At 35.7% G+C, this 14,585-nt stretch overlaps 1 protein-coding gene across 1 annotated transcript in view; it reads right to left on the bottom strand.

Annotated features, from left to right (window-relative positions):
* Agmo (alkylglycerol monooxygenase) overlaps nucleotides 1-14,585 on the bottom strand; it is a 304,197-nt gene that overhangs the window by 40,417 nt on the left and 249,195 nt on the right. The gene's annotated exons all lie outside the window — the stretch shown is intronic.

Raw genomic sequence — 14,585 nt, 5'->3', positions numbered from 1 at the left:
TTTAAAACAGTACTTACTATTAATAAAGTAATTGAATTAACTGGAAAATTAATCATAGTATTTCATAAACAATTTAACCTATAATCCCTTAACTCTATGTAAGCATTTATTATAGTTATACATATTTATCATTACAAATTACAAATCTAGCATGTCCAGATGCAAAAAAAAATTATTTAAGAAACTTCACTTTTAGCCTTAACTATAAAACTTATAGACTTGGCTAGGCTATGTAAGAATTGGATATTTTTGAGTGTATATTTATTCATCCATGCATTTAAAGCTATTTTTCCAAAACAAAAACCATGTTCTTGCTTTATTATTTATTGTTATCCTAATTTATGGTGAAATAATAAATGTTGGCTTTGATAGAAATTTTGAAAAAAAAGAAACAAGTTTACTCCTAAGGCAGCAAAGCGACAGTAAAGGGAGGGTTAATTTAATAAACATCTATTTATTGATGTCTGCCTAAGTCGGACTTACCCATGCTCTTCACCTTTTCTATGTTTTATTTTCGAGAGTTTAACACATAAGCACTCTATTTACATCATTTCTATCCCTCTTTCTCCCTCCAATTTGCCCCCACTCCCTCTCAATTTCATCATCTCGGATTCTTTATTGTTTATACACACACACAGACACACACACGCACAACCTACTGACTCCCTTTAATGTTGTTCATATGTACACATGCTTTAAAAAGTAAAAAAGAGGGGGCTGGAGAGATGGCTCAGAGGTTAAGAGCACCGACTGCTCTTACAGAGGTCCTGAGTTCAATTCCCAGCACCCACATGGTGGCTCACAACCATCTGTAATGATATCTGGCGCCCTCTTCTGTATATGTAATAAATAAATAAATCTTTAAAAAAAAAAAAAAAAAAAAAAAAAAAAAAAAAAAAGTAAAAAAGATTGGGACATTCATTTAAACTTGCATTTTTATAAATAATGATGTGCTTTTAATACAAATACCTTCTATCCATTATTACAACATACTTATACTAAGGAAAATTTAAATGCAATTAACCATCTGTCTTTTATCTGCATACTGTCTTTACCGGGCAGCTTTCACCTGGAAAGAATTAAGAGGTACAAAGGCTAATTAGAATAGTTAGGACATACTTTTCTACCTCAGCTACTTTGTAAAATGTGGCTGTTTTTAATGCGTAGCTGAAGTGTGCTATGTAGCCAAGGATTACCAGGAACTTCTGAGCCTCTTGCTTTCACCTCCTAAGGCAAAACCGCAGGAGTTTAATTCTAGTTTATATTGTGCAGAGGATCAAACCCAGGCATTGTGCATAACACTCAAGTATTGGAACAACTGAGCTATATACACAGCCCATGGCTTGACTATTATGACACACTTTCCACTTACACTCTCTCATGTGCTATAATACTCAGCAGAAAACACAGCAAAATATCTTTTTATAGTGAAGATCAATCTAAGTTAAACTTTTAAAGGTTCAAAAAATCAAATGAAAGCAATGCTATGTGCAATATAAATATATAAATATCATCTTTAATAATTATATTATATTCATAGCCTAAGTTTCTAGGAGATACACTGGCATTGCATACTTTTAAATTATATATCATATGACCATTTCCATGGGATTTCTGAAATTTAAGCTATTACAAAAATGGAATAAATAAAAACAGTCTTATGACATTTTCAGAACATACAGGTACATGGCAAAAGATTGAAAACTTTTAACTACTGGTCAATCATCAGACGACCCATGTCATTTTCCCCAAGCACGTCAAGTGGTGTAACTTCTTTAGGCTATCTGGCCAGAAAGTATGGGAAGCAGAATTTAAAATATGTGTTTTCCATGTTTCTATGTAGTAGACATATTTCCATCTCTATGCCAGTTGAACCTAAATTTATTACATTGTGGACCCGCATGGTGTCGTAAGAAGGTGAATCTCTCCCATAAATCAGCCAGTCCTCATTAGGAAAGGTAAATTCCCAGAGATGCGTGCTCCCTTTGAATTGACTTTTCTTAAGGTATCAGGGGACATGAGAGGAGGATGTTCATAGTGTTTTATGGCCTAGGTAACAAGATTTGGAAATGAATCTGTATTGGTGAAGCATTGGAGAATTTGATATGATGCAACATTTTCCAGTTAGTGAAGTCCATTTAGGACCAAAGGCGAGGCTTAATAAATACGTTTTATTATTCTTGTTGAAAAATCAATTTTTAAACACATTTAAATTATTTTGTTTTGTGTCTGTGTGTGTTACATGTGTATGGAGATCGATGTACAGCATGTAGGAGTCCACACTCTCCTGTCACCGTGTCTCTGACGCCCTGTTATAATTGATTCTTTTACTGTAGATGTGTTGTGATCAGCTGGCCTCCTAGTCCTAACTTCATGCCTTCCTACCATGATGGATTGTGTCTTCTTAAACCAGTTTACAAAATTGATGGTTCTGAAGATCTCTTAGAGATTGAACATGGAATGTATTGGGTTATGTGCTTGAATACTTGGCCTGCAGATTATTGTTGGTTGGCCAAAATGTTGTTGTTTGCTTTTTACTCTTTTTTTTTTTTGTCTCTTTGGGGGCCCACCAACCAGCTCCTAAATAAATCACACATGGAGACTTATTCTTAATTATAAATGTCTGGACTTAGCTTTGCTTGTTGCTAGCCAGCTTTACTTAACTTATCCTGTCTAGCTTTTGCCTTTGGGCTTTTACCTTTCTCTATTTCTGTACACCTTTCATTATTTCTTACTCTGTGGCTTGCTGTGTAGCTGAGTGGCTCGCCCCTGATGTCCTCCTTCTTCTCTGGCTCTTTCCTTCTTCCCTCCAGATTTCTCATTCTATATATTCTCTCTGCCTGCCAGCTCTGCCTATCCTTTCTCCTGCCTTGCTGCTATTGGCCATTCAGTTCTTTATTAGACCATTGGGTGTTTTAGACAGGCCCAGTAACACAGCTTCACAGAGTTAAACAAAGAACATAAACAAAAGTAACACACCTTACAATAGTATTCTACAAGAGCAGATGGTTTGGGGTTGGGGCACAGCCTTCAGAAAGTAGAGGCTGGCTAACACAAGTGGGTTCCAGGAGGAGGGGCTTTTATACTTCTAAACTGGGCCTGCTTCTCAACTAGTTCTCTGCTTTGTGGTCCTGTCACATGCTCCTACTGGCAAGGGGTCACCCCAGCCCACCTCAACCATGATCAACTGTACCTTCCTAAACCAAAAACCAAATCAATTTTTGTTCCCTTCAGTTGTTTCTTTCAGATATTTCAGTCATAGCAAAAAGACAAGTAAATAATACAACTTCTACAGAAACCATCACTTTGGCTCTAGAGACCATAGCAAAGAGTTAAATTGATCAGTGAGCAACTGAATCATAAACAACATCATATAAAAATGTTAAGAGTATTTATATTTATTTAATAAATGAGACTTTTTAAGGATATGAAGGTTTATACAATTACTGCCTTCTTGATTATAGGCTAAGGCCTTCAGGGAAAATGTGACAAATTTAAAGTAACTGTGAGTAATATTCATAAAAATATTTCTTGGCATTTATTTTATCTATATTAGTAAAACCAAATGAAATAATTGATCTAGACTATGTAAATGCCAAAAAACTAAACATAACAGTAGATGCTGCTACACATTCACTAACTATGCCAACTTAAAATATAGAACAGATTTTAAATAGAAACCAGTGGATGTGGTGTGGGTGGAAACAGCTGAGAGGAATTCCTTATGTAACTTTAAAAACCTAGGCTTTATTTGGTACAAATAGTTAAATAGACCTTAGTGCAGAAAATGTCTTCAATGTTAATGATGAGTGAATGTTTGATCTCAAGGAATTCCATTTGCAATGCTCCTCACTAGATCAAAATCATCAGAAAAATGACCAACTTGAAATGCAAGGCTCACAAATTATCTTTTTAAGGATGGGCAGGAAGTGTTCATCACCACTGCTTTGTTCTCTATAGCAGAGCCTTCAGCACTGTCCTTTATCTATCATGTCATCACCTAGAGCAGTGTTCTCAAGCTGCGGGTGAAACGGCCCTTTCACAGCAGTCACAGATCAGATATACTGCAACCATAGTTCACATTGTGATTCATGAAGGAGCAAAATTACAGCTCTGAAGGAGCAACAAAGATCACTTTATATTTGGGGCCACCACCACAGGAGGAATTGTATTAATGATCACAGCATTAGGAAGGTTAAGAACTACTGCTCTAGAGACAGAGAAGAGCATCTGTTTAAAATTCATCAATTTTGGTTGCATAGAAACCTTATGAGCTTGATTTTCTCCCAGAATATAGAGCAGAAAGCTGAGTCAACACAGAGTCATCCATGCGGTCCTTGTTTTGAAATTTGGAGAAATCTCTGCATTTCAGCTGTTGGACTGTGCCACAGGGCCATGGACCGTGTCAATGTCATTGGACTCCAGGCTGAGTGTGCAGAGATCATGCCTGCAGACTCTGAGGGAGAGAAGTCACACTGTGTTCAAATGTGCCAACTAAGCTTCAAACTGCATTTTAGATATTTTAAGTAATAATATGAAATAATTTAGTAGTTTAGACAAATGAGAAGATATTAGCAGTCTTCAAAACTCCAAGAAAGGATAATCTGCATGTTTTTTCAGAGCATGCATATTTTCAAGTAAAAATAATCATCTTTTCTTCTACGTCCCTGATTCATTCATATTTGTCTTCTACTAATATCTTCATGAATAGCTCAGACCACGGATTAATGATTTCAATCCCCACCAGAACTTCGACTTTCTCAGCTTTGATATTCTTTTTGTATGGAATACTTTGTTTCCAAATTTCTACAAATTAATTCAGGAATAAAACTAACTCTCTTGAAACTTTTGCAACTCTTCTGAACTGAAAGTAATTGCCCTTCCCTTTTCTTCTTAAAGCATTTTGCTTAGAAATGCCAATCAACCATATATTAGAGGAGATAAAGAGTTTTATAATGAGGGAAAATGAGATACATACTTATTTAAATATTCATAAATACATAGATGGGATAGTATAAAACACATAAAGTAAGAGGGTATTAATAATTTCAATTGTCCCATTTCTATTAACTTGAATTTTAGAATCAGGAAAATATCTGTTTCATAATATACTTAATGTTTTTAAAGAATTTCATGTGTTTTGTTGTTTCTTCTGAAAATTCTCTTGTGTAAGTTTTTTTTTTAAGTTCCTCTGAAAGAAGAGGGTACATAATATACCTTTAATTATCTCAGACCATATAAATATAAATATATATATGAAATTACTTCAGATCTAACATTCACTCATCATTAACATTAAAGACATTTTTCTGTCCTAATGTCTATTCAAATATCCATACCAAATAAAGACTAGGTTTTTAAAGCTACACAAGAAAATTTTCTCTCTCATATATATATATATATATATATATATATATTTATGTGTGTGTGTGTGTGTGTGTGTGTGTGTGTGTGTGTGTGTGTGTGTATGTGATAATATGTGTGAGCGTGTATCCTCAACTTTGTTAACACATATACTTATAATGTTATAAGCAACTCAAAAGCATTTCCATTCTTTGAAGAAAGTGCTTGCACAATAAAATACATCAATGGTTGAGGTCAAACCTTCTTTCTTAATAAATCACTAAGACACAATAGAGTTTGTAGTTACTAAAACAGTGGTTCTCAACTCATGGGTCACAACCCCTTTGCAAACCTCTATCTCAAAAAAATATTTACATTACGATTTATAATAGTACCAAAATTACACTTATGAAGTAGCAACAAAAACAATTTTATGGTTGGTGGTCACCACATGAAGAACTGTATTAAAAGGTTGCAGCATTAGGAAGGTTAAAACCCACTGTACTAAAGCAATGAAAACATAATGAATTTTAATTGATTTATTTTCATAAAAATAACATTTATTCCAATCCCAGACTATGAGCATTTTAAAGAATGAAAACTTAAGCAGAAAATTCACCATGAACTCCAGGAACTGAAACTTCTGTATATATTGGATGCTATTGTAGGACACAACCCACTGAAAACATTTTTCTTTCTTATTCTTTGACTCCCATGGTAAGGGTCCTCCCACCCAATTACTTTCCTCTTTCACTAGATTAAGACTATCTCAGTCTGTTGCTGTTTGTTTTTATATTCCTCTACCTTAAGGTATGGGACTCGAAACTACATCGCATCACACTCCCCTTTGAATAGAGCCTGAGTTAGCCTGCCTGACTGAAAGGAGCCTGTGGCTTGGAGCCTTCTAAATTAGTCCTAGATCCCTAATTAGCTCAACAGGGAACGAAACAGCATTCAGCCTTCCATTTTTCTTGTGATCGTCCCTCAACTTGGCAAGACAGAGTGCAGCCCATGAGGCTCAGTAAAAATAAATCACTACCATAGAGGTATGGTGCACCATAAATATTCAAAACCTAGAACTGTGAACCCATGAATCGGAAGGGTTTCATAAGTATATCCTGAATTCAGATCATTTTATATATGTTAAAAAAGAGGAAAATACCACTACAATTACCCGTGACAATTTAACCACCTTCATTTTTCAGCTAATTAAGAATATTATTTAACTCTGAAGGACAGGACTAATTTCCCAGTACAGAAATAACATAAATGCCTCTTTTTTCCTTCTTAGGATTAGCACAAAATCCAGAGCTTAAAGGAATGATGGAGGAAGAGAAGGGAATCCCCAAAGCACTAACTAATAGGCCTGCATCCTATATATCATCATCCCTGGACAATCAGACACTCCATAAATGTTTCCATTGTTCATTTCTTTCATTGCACATACAATGAAACTGTCCACAATGATTAAGTGATGTCTCGCCACAGAAAAGAACAACATTTTCCTAGACTACATCACTTCTGCCTTTCTTTAAAAAAGTTTATTAAATGCCTCATCTGTTTCATCACAATCCCTCACTTACTAAAGATAAAGAAATCAAGCAATAATTCAAACTGCATTTTTATGGATTAAGTTTTGTGCCAAAATGATTACATATTTCAGCAATAGCTCTCTAAGGATTCTAGTTTTACAAAATAACTTCCAGCAGTAAAATAGATAAGCATTTGCAAGCAGACTAAGCTGCATCAGGTGCTAAATAGACATTTGTTTAGCTAATGAGTACATTTGCTCTTTAATATTCTGTTAATTAAAATGGCTCCGTGATTGATATTTTAGATACTGACAAAAATCTGTTCAAACCTCGTACCATACATACTTCAATAAAGTAGATTTTTTAATTGTCGATAGAGTTGATCAATAATAGCTCAACGAAATTTAATTGTGCGCCATAATTTACCATATTCTTCAGCAGAAGAGTCACTAGAAGCTTTCTGAAATTCATATATATTATATATTTAATGTATATATAGATACATAGACATGGATGTATATGAAAGAGAGAGAAGCTAGTGGGCTCCAAGGAATTGTCTCCATCCTCCCCAACTCCCCAGCACTGGGGTTTCTCACATACATGAACACATACGGCTTTTTCTGTGGATGCTGGTGACCTACACTTTGGTCCTCACACTTGTGTGGTAAACTTTACCACTGAACCACCTCTCCCACAGCCCTTGTAAAAATTATAATATAAAAGAGTCATATATCACCAATAAATAAAAATTGAAATAATCATTCTAGAAGACAGTTTAGCAAATTGTTTCAAAAATCTAGACAATAAACAAAGATGTGTAAGCCTTGACTCAATACTAGTCTGTTGTTAAAAATATAGGCTTAAAAAAGAATATTGAATGTAAGATGTGGGTAATCAGAATATTCATCTCTCATCGTACTGATTTTACTTAGTAAATTCACGAACAATTTAGATATACAATAATGCAGACAAAGGTAAATGAGTTTTTTAATAGATATAAACACTAATCAACCAATTAACATACTTCATAAAACTGTGTATCTATAGTCACAAAACATTTTCAAGTTGAAATGATCAATTGTAAAACTACATAAGTATATTATTGTCATTTATTTAAAGAGCCTATATACAAATATAAAATATTGGAGGATCAAAGATCCCAGTGTTGACTGATCTTGCGCTTGCTGGAAGGAACTACAGGTGAATCTTTTTTGATTTTTTTACATGTAGTAAATAAAAAAAAAAACTTCAAGGATCAAATGTTTTTTTGAAAGATGAGAATAACCAGAAAATTATTTTCAAATCATTCTATCTGAATAAAAATTGTTTATTAAAATATTTTGTTTAATTTGGATTTTGACCATATTAACTGGAATGTTTTTTTGTGCCTTATTTAACAGATGTTTGCAAAGATTTGGTTCAGAGTACAGCAAAATGAGTATGTGGAATAGATTATGGAAATGAATATTGGCAAAGAATTTCAATTTGAATGACAATTTCTATTAGATAGGTATAGTTCTGGTAAGAAAATCAAAACAGTTTCAGTACAATAGTAAGACCATGTGATGGTCCACAAGTTTTACCTCCTAAAGCCAGAAAGAAATGTGGTGTCACTACTGTGGTACATTCAGTTAGAATGAGTAAGGTCAATCAACAACACTTCTTATGGACACTGAATTTGAGAGTGCTAAAACACGTGAAGTCTATAGTTCATGTGTTATAGTTATTTCTATACCAAAATGGAGGATATATTTTGTAGACGTGTCAGTCAAAGATGAATGAACATGTAGGCACTATCATAATTCTGTTCTGCTGTATTCACAAGTCTTGACAGGTGTAAAGTTCAGATTTATTGAAGACATTAAAGGAAAGCATAAAACTTCTGTCTCTATAGGCCAGGCGGTGGTGGCACACGCCTTTAATCTCAGCACTTGGGAGGCAGAGGCAGGCAGATCTCTATAAGTTTGAGGTCAGCCTGGTCTACAGAGCAAGATCCAGGACAGGCACCAAATCTACACAGAGAAACCATGTCTCGAAAAAAAAACAAGAAACAAAACAAAAAAACAGATTCTGTCTCTATAAAGACAATGGCTGGACAGTGTTAAAATGACCTCTTGCTCTACCCTCTCTCTTTCCTTCTAGAACTTCCCACTCTGAGACCAGGAGAACATCTGTAAGATTCCTGGAAGGCTCATTCTAACAGATAAGTGTTGATTAACTTTGACAACTAATTGTTGAAAACTAATCTTTTCAATATTAAAAAGAAATATTTAAGGGTACCAAGTAAATTCTCAACATTAATAAAGACTATGGGACTATGAAAGATTCACCAAACATAATTTGAACACTGGTCCCCAGGGAAACCAAGAGTATAAAAGGTTCTTCAAGGAAGAGTTAATATTTAGCTGTATTAAAAACTTTCAGTCATTTTGTAAAAATCTACATAATGATTACAAAATTAAGCAGTTGGAAAGTTACTGCTGAATTCAACAACAATATGAGCAAAAAACGTGATAAGTTGAATAAAGCAGTGGGATTAGGAGTGAAGTGAATGACCTGGAATGCAGTCTACTCTAGAATGGAGGACACGTAGAGCAGCAAACAAAAATAGAGAATTGAGGGCGTGCTTGTTAATTAACACATTCCTGTTTATTATGAGAATATCTGCAGATGAGCAATTGATATGGAATATTTAATAGTTTGCCACTGTTTTCCTACTGGCCCTTACCTTTTGTGTAGAAAACAATGGGAATTTTAGTCAAGACAAAAGGAGAGTTGACAAGGTCATTTTGAAGCCTGATGTAGAAAGCTGTCCTTAGCTAAACAGAATGTGGACTAGGCTTAGGTTGTTGTAAGGAGTGGATATCTATATAAAGAGTTACAGAGATGAGAAGGGGTATTAGAGGGTAGTAGGATGTGAGAGATAAAATATATCTATTTTCCAACATTTCCTAAGCCTATACTCATGTCTAGGAGAAGATAGGATCCTCCTTTCTCTCCAAACATTTTTCCCAGATGTGAAATCAGGAAGGAATTATGACCTAATATTGTAGGCTTAATGATCCTAAAATGTAGCTTGAGAACTTTAGGCTTGCAAAATTTTCTCTTAGGAAAATGTCCAAAGGCAGATTATCTTAGAAAACATCTTTTGATAAATCAGTTTTTACAAGGTTGCATCTGTCAGTATTTATTCAAGGGTAGTAGACACGAGATTATAACCCACTCATGGGTTTGTCCTCAATCTTTAGTAATTGTCGTTGAAGTCTTCAACAATTTCATATAATTGTGCTGTTACCACAATTTGTAAAATTATTAGCAAAGCCCAATATTCATATTCGTTGGCTGAGCTAAGTGAACCTAGGTGGTCCCTGGGGTATAACATTCGTGAAGTTTTGTTTAAAACCACCACAATTTAATAATTTGTTTAAATGATAAAGTCAGTTTAAAAAGTCATGTGTTGATTATCCCACTGCAGAAAGAACCTTAATCCATTCAAAAAAGAATCTAGGGTTTTTTTTTTAGAGAAACCTGACAGATATGCATGGAAGATTAATCAAGAAAATATTAAAGTATACATTAATTATGAAAATTTATGGTCTATTTTATACCAGGGGAAACTAAAGTCCAGTAGCATTCAAGCATTGTTCAGACTGTCTGATGCTTTGGTAATATATTCCAGTTAAGTAGAAGGCTCAGGAGGAAATGAGACTAAACAGAAGTTCTCTCTCTCTCTCTCTCTCTCTCTCTCCCCTCTCCCCTCTTTCTTCCTTTTTTTAATAGTTCAAATTTTTCTTTTCTTTTTTTATTTTTTTAAATTAATTAATTAATTTATTTATTTTTCTATTATCAGCTTGATACAGTATGTATTATTATCTTAATAGTGAAATGTTTCATTGAGGCTTGCTCAGTAATTGAGTAAAACCAAAATTTATTATAAGCCACAGTCGTCCTAGGGTCCCCCATGTTATATATATAGCCTCCATGATTCTGTGGATTGTAGTCTGATTGTTCTTTATTTTATATCTAGAATCTACTTATGAGTGACTATATACCATGTTTGTCCTTCTGGGTTTGGGTTACCTCACTCAGGATGATTTTTTTTCTAGTTCCATCCATTTGCCTGCAAATTTCATGCTTCATTGTTTTTCTCTGCTGAGTAGTACTCCATTGTGTGAAACACATCTCCCCTCTTTCAAACACACACAGAACACATTCTCACACTCATGCACACATACTCCCTCTGTGCACACACACACACACACACACACACACACACACACACACACACACACACACACACACACACATATACGCACTCTTACTTGTTTATGAGAAATATCAGAGACAATCATTTATAAATAATTGAGGAGATTACCATGTGAGTTACTTGGTGAGGCCAAGCAGACACAGCACAGGGAGTTTGGTTAAGTGAAGAAAATAAATGTGAATATCCTATCACATAAAATTGCTTGTGTGTGTTTGTTAGCACATATATCTATATATTTTTTAGCCAGGTTTGTATTGCTTTCATATATTAATATGATATTTGGCAACTCAATTAGAATATTAAGTTCCCCAACTGTCACCATTGTCCCTTTCTTAAATATATCCCTTTGCTCTTTTCATCAGCCATGTCCTTCCCAAAGTTCATTCTTCTTTGCAAAAATGATACTCAGAAGTAGATACTGGCAGAACATAAGCCAACGGAATTTTCTCTAACAGAAATGTGGAATTTTGAACTTAACCAGAGGCTGTGAGTTTGTGCCCACCAATTTTCAACCAGGAAAATATAAATTAGCCTGGGTTGCTAAAACTAAAGGAATTTGGTATAGCTAATCTTACATGTGTGATAAAAAGACTGAGAATCAGATGTGGGATAATGTTGCTGGAGAAGGCAGTCACTGTCCCTTAAGGGTGACTGTTTCAACACTACTTGGGAGCCAAAAGCAGCAAGTCCTTCCATTGTGGAATTTAACAAAATTAAGGAGCACAGTAATTAAAATGTCTACCATAGCTACCTTTTGGCCCCCACCAAACTTTGAGTTTAATGCCCTATCCAACTTATAGTTTACACAGGACTCAGGATAGGAGCACAAACACAGGTGTGGTAGTATCGTGTATTCATCCCAGTGGACATCTGATAACAGCCAAGTAGAAGATGACTTTGGTATAGGTGTCAGGAAATGGGATCCTCAGAGGTAGGGGAAGGAAGTGCTGGCCAGCACAGCTCTGCCTCCAACTTGATGCATCATTGATGCAAATCACTAAGCATCACTGCAGCATCCTCTGCAAGGTACATGAGTGCATGCTATTGATAAATTTATGACATTAAGAGTACTTCAAAATTTGATAACCTTATAGCTATACTTCACTCATTAACCCACATATTCTGATGAAGTTTTCCAAGCAGAGGCATTATTAGGACATGCAATAGTTTTTCCTCACAATGTTGGAGCCATCTTTAGGCTTTTTCAGAGAAATATTGCTAGGGTTTTAATAGAAGGCATAACTTCCATGCAGTAGGAAAAGGGTTGAGGGCTGGTACCTGTGACTTATCTAAAACAGTTAGGACAGTGTGAAGGCTGCAGGTTGTCACTCTATTATGACATCCCATAAGCAGTCCCTTCATTTCTGGCTTTATGGAAGAAGTCGTCATGTTAGAAAGACTCAGTGGAAAGGGGAAGACGCCAGCCAAGAAACAGCTCTTCCTCCAGTATCTCCTGAGGAACCGGAAGCTGCTGACAGCTGTGTAAGAGGAAATAGATTTCTTCCCACCTCAGGTGACTGACTCTGGCTACATTTCAGAGGACCAGGCAAAGTAACTTTTGGACTCTTGACTCATTGAAACTGTTAAAAATAGTGTGTTATTGTAAGCTGTCAGACTTGTGATGATTCAGGCAACAAGCAGCTAATACATCTAAATCGTTCCTGTTAATGATGTGCTTACATAACACCTGGTTTTCAGAAGGAAGGACATTTGAGGAAGAGGGTGGCTTTGGTGAAAACCCCAAGGGGGTGTAGTCTAGGGCAAAGGAGGAATGTGTATCTGCAACAGAGTGAGCAGCAAGAGAGTAACAGAAAGAAAGAGAGCTCCCCCAGATTTATTAGATACAGGTCGGAGAACCCCGCAAACAGAGTATTTTGAGCAAAGTAAGTAGAACAACCTTAAAGTAGCCCCATATTAGATGCTATGGTGAAAATAAGCTGAAGGAGGTAAAAAAAAAATAAGACATGATAGAGATGATCACGATAATCTCAGTGGCAAGGGAGGGTGGCTTGGAGCAGAGTGAATATTGGTGTGCAGTAAGAAGTGGTTTGATTTGGGTTGAATTCTGAAGATACCATCCAGATATCTGGATACAGGACTTCCAGACAAAATGCATATGATTGCAAGACAGAGACGCCTCCAAGTGACTCCAACATTTTGGGTAGGTGTCGTCAGGGTGAGGAAACTCCTAGTGAACAGGTTTTATATGTTGATTTTCAGTGAGTGTAATGAAGACTGACTCCATTAAAGGCACAAGGCACTTGAAACACACATTAGACTTGATAGGCATGTCTCATCAGTACCGTGGTGCCAGTGGATCAGGAGTCAGCCTTTTGCTTTCTACAGCTGTGAGCCTGGGTTACTTTCTAAGACGGTGAATACAGAGACAAAGGGGGGCAATAAACTAAGCTTACAATTACTTCAAAATTCAGGATAAGAAGAAACTGATAGCTGCCTTAAAACAATGAGGTCAAAGAGACAGACGGAATCAAGAGTCTGAGACAGCCAAAGAGAACGAATCTTCCTGGGAAGAGGCCAGAAACCTGAGTGAAGTGCAGGTAAAGATAAAATAAATGGCAGTCACTGGGTTCAGCTGAATCATTCACATATTCAGAAGAGCAGACACAAATCAATGAAGAGATCCATCTGAAACAGTCTGTAGGTCATGGAACAAACTACAAAGATTAGTATATCATTGAAGTTATTTCCAGATGAAATAACAATATAGAATAATTGGCAATGTGGAAGAGAGAATTGTTGGAAGGACATTGTTGTGCAGATGAGAAGGGATGGTCTCTTTCCCAGATCAAAGGCCTGTGGAAAGAAAGAAGGTTCATTTCTCAGGACAGAAGCAGAGGCGGTATAAGCAGATATTGATATTGGTGGGTCATAGTTCATCAAAGTTTTTTTTTTCTTAATGGCTTAATTATTTTTTTCAGTTAAACAGGAAATAGAACTATCAGCTAAAAATAAGAATGAAAGGAGATTGTGAGTACCTAAATTAGGAATTTTCATAGTGTAAAGCCAAACCTGGGAGAACTGGCTGGAGAATGGCTGAGAAAGGAAGAACTATGTTTGCATCAGAGAAGGGTAAGATTGCATTTCCTGACCATGGAGTGACCTTCTTCGTCCTTCTCCCCCGACGCTTTTCCTCTTTCTTTGTATTCTATCTACGTTCAGCTGGTCAGGAGAAGGCAATGGTGGTTAGAATTAACTAAGGCTGACGTTTTGTAACTCTCCATGGCAAAATAAATGTAGAAAGATAGTTGCAAATGCATAAAAATGATTACTTATAAGTGTAAACAATGAATGTATAACAATGTTATAAATGTAAACAATTCCAAATGAATTCTGAGAGATGTCGACAATATTAAGAAGGGGAGCAGACAAAATGCTTTGGTTAACCAGCATGTGGTAGCAGACTAATAATTACAGTCGCCATG

The sequence above is a fragment of the Peromyscus californicus genome, unplaced genomic scaffold (genome assembly GCF_007827085.1).
Source record: "Peromyscus californicus insignis strain IS unplaced genomic scaffold, ASM782708v3 Scaffold_15__1_contigs__length_86483966, whole genome shotgun sequence".
Lineage (NCBI taxonomy): Eukaryota > Metazoa > Chordata > Mammalia > Rodentia > Cricetidae > Peromyscus > Peromyscus californicus.
This window is presented reverse-complemented; position numbering and strand designations above follow the sequence as displayed.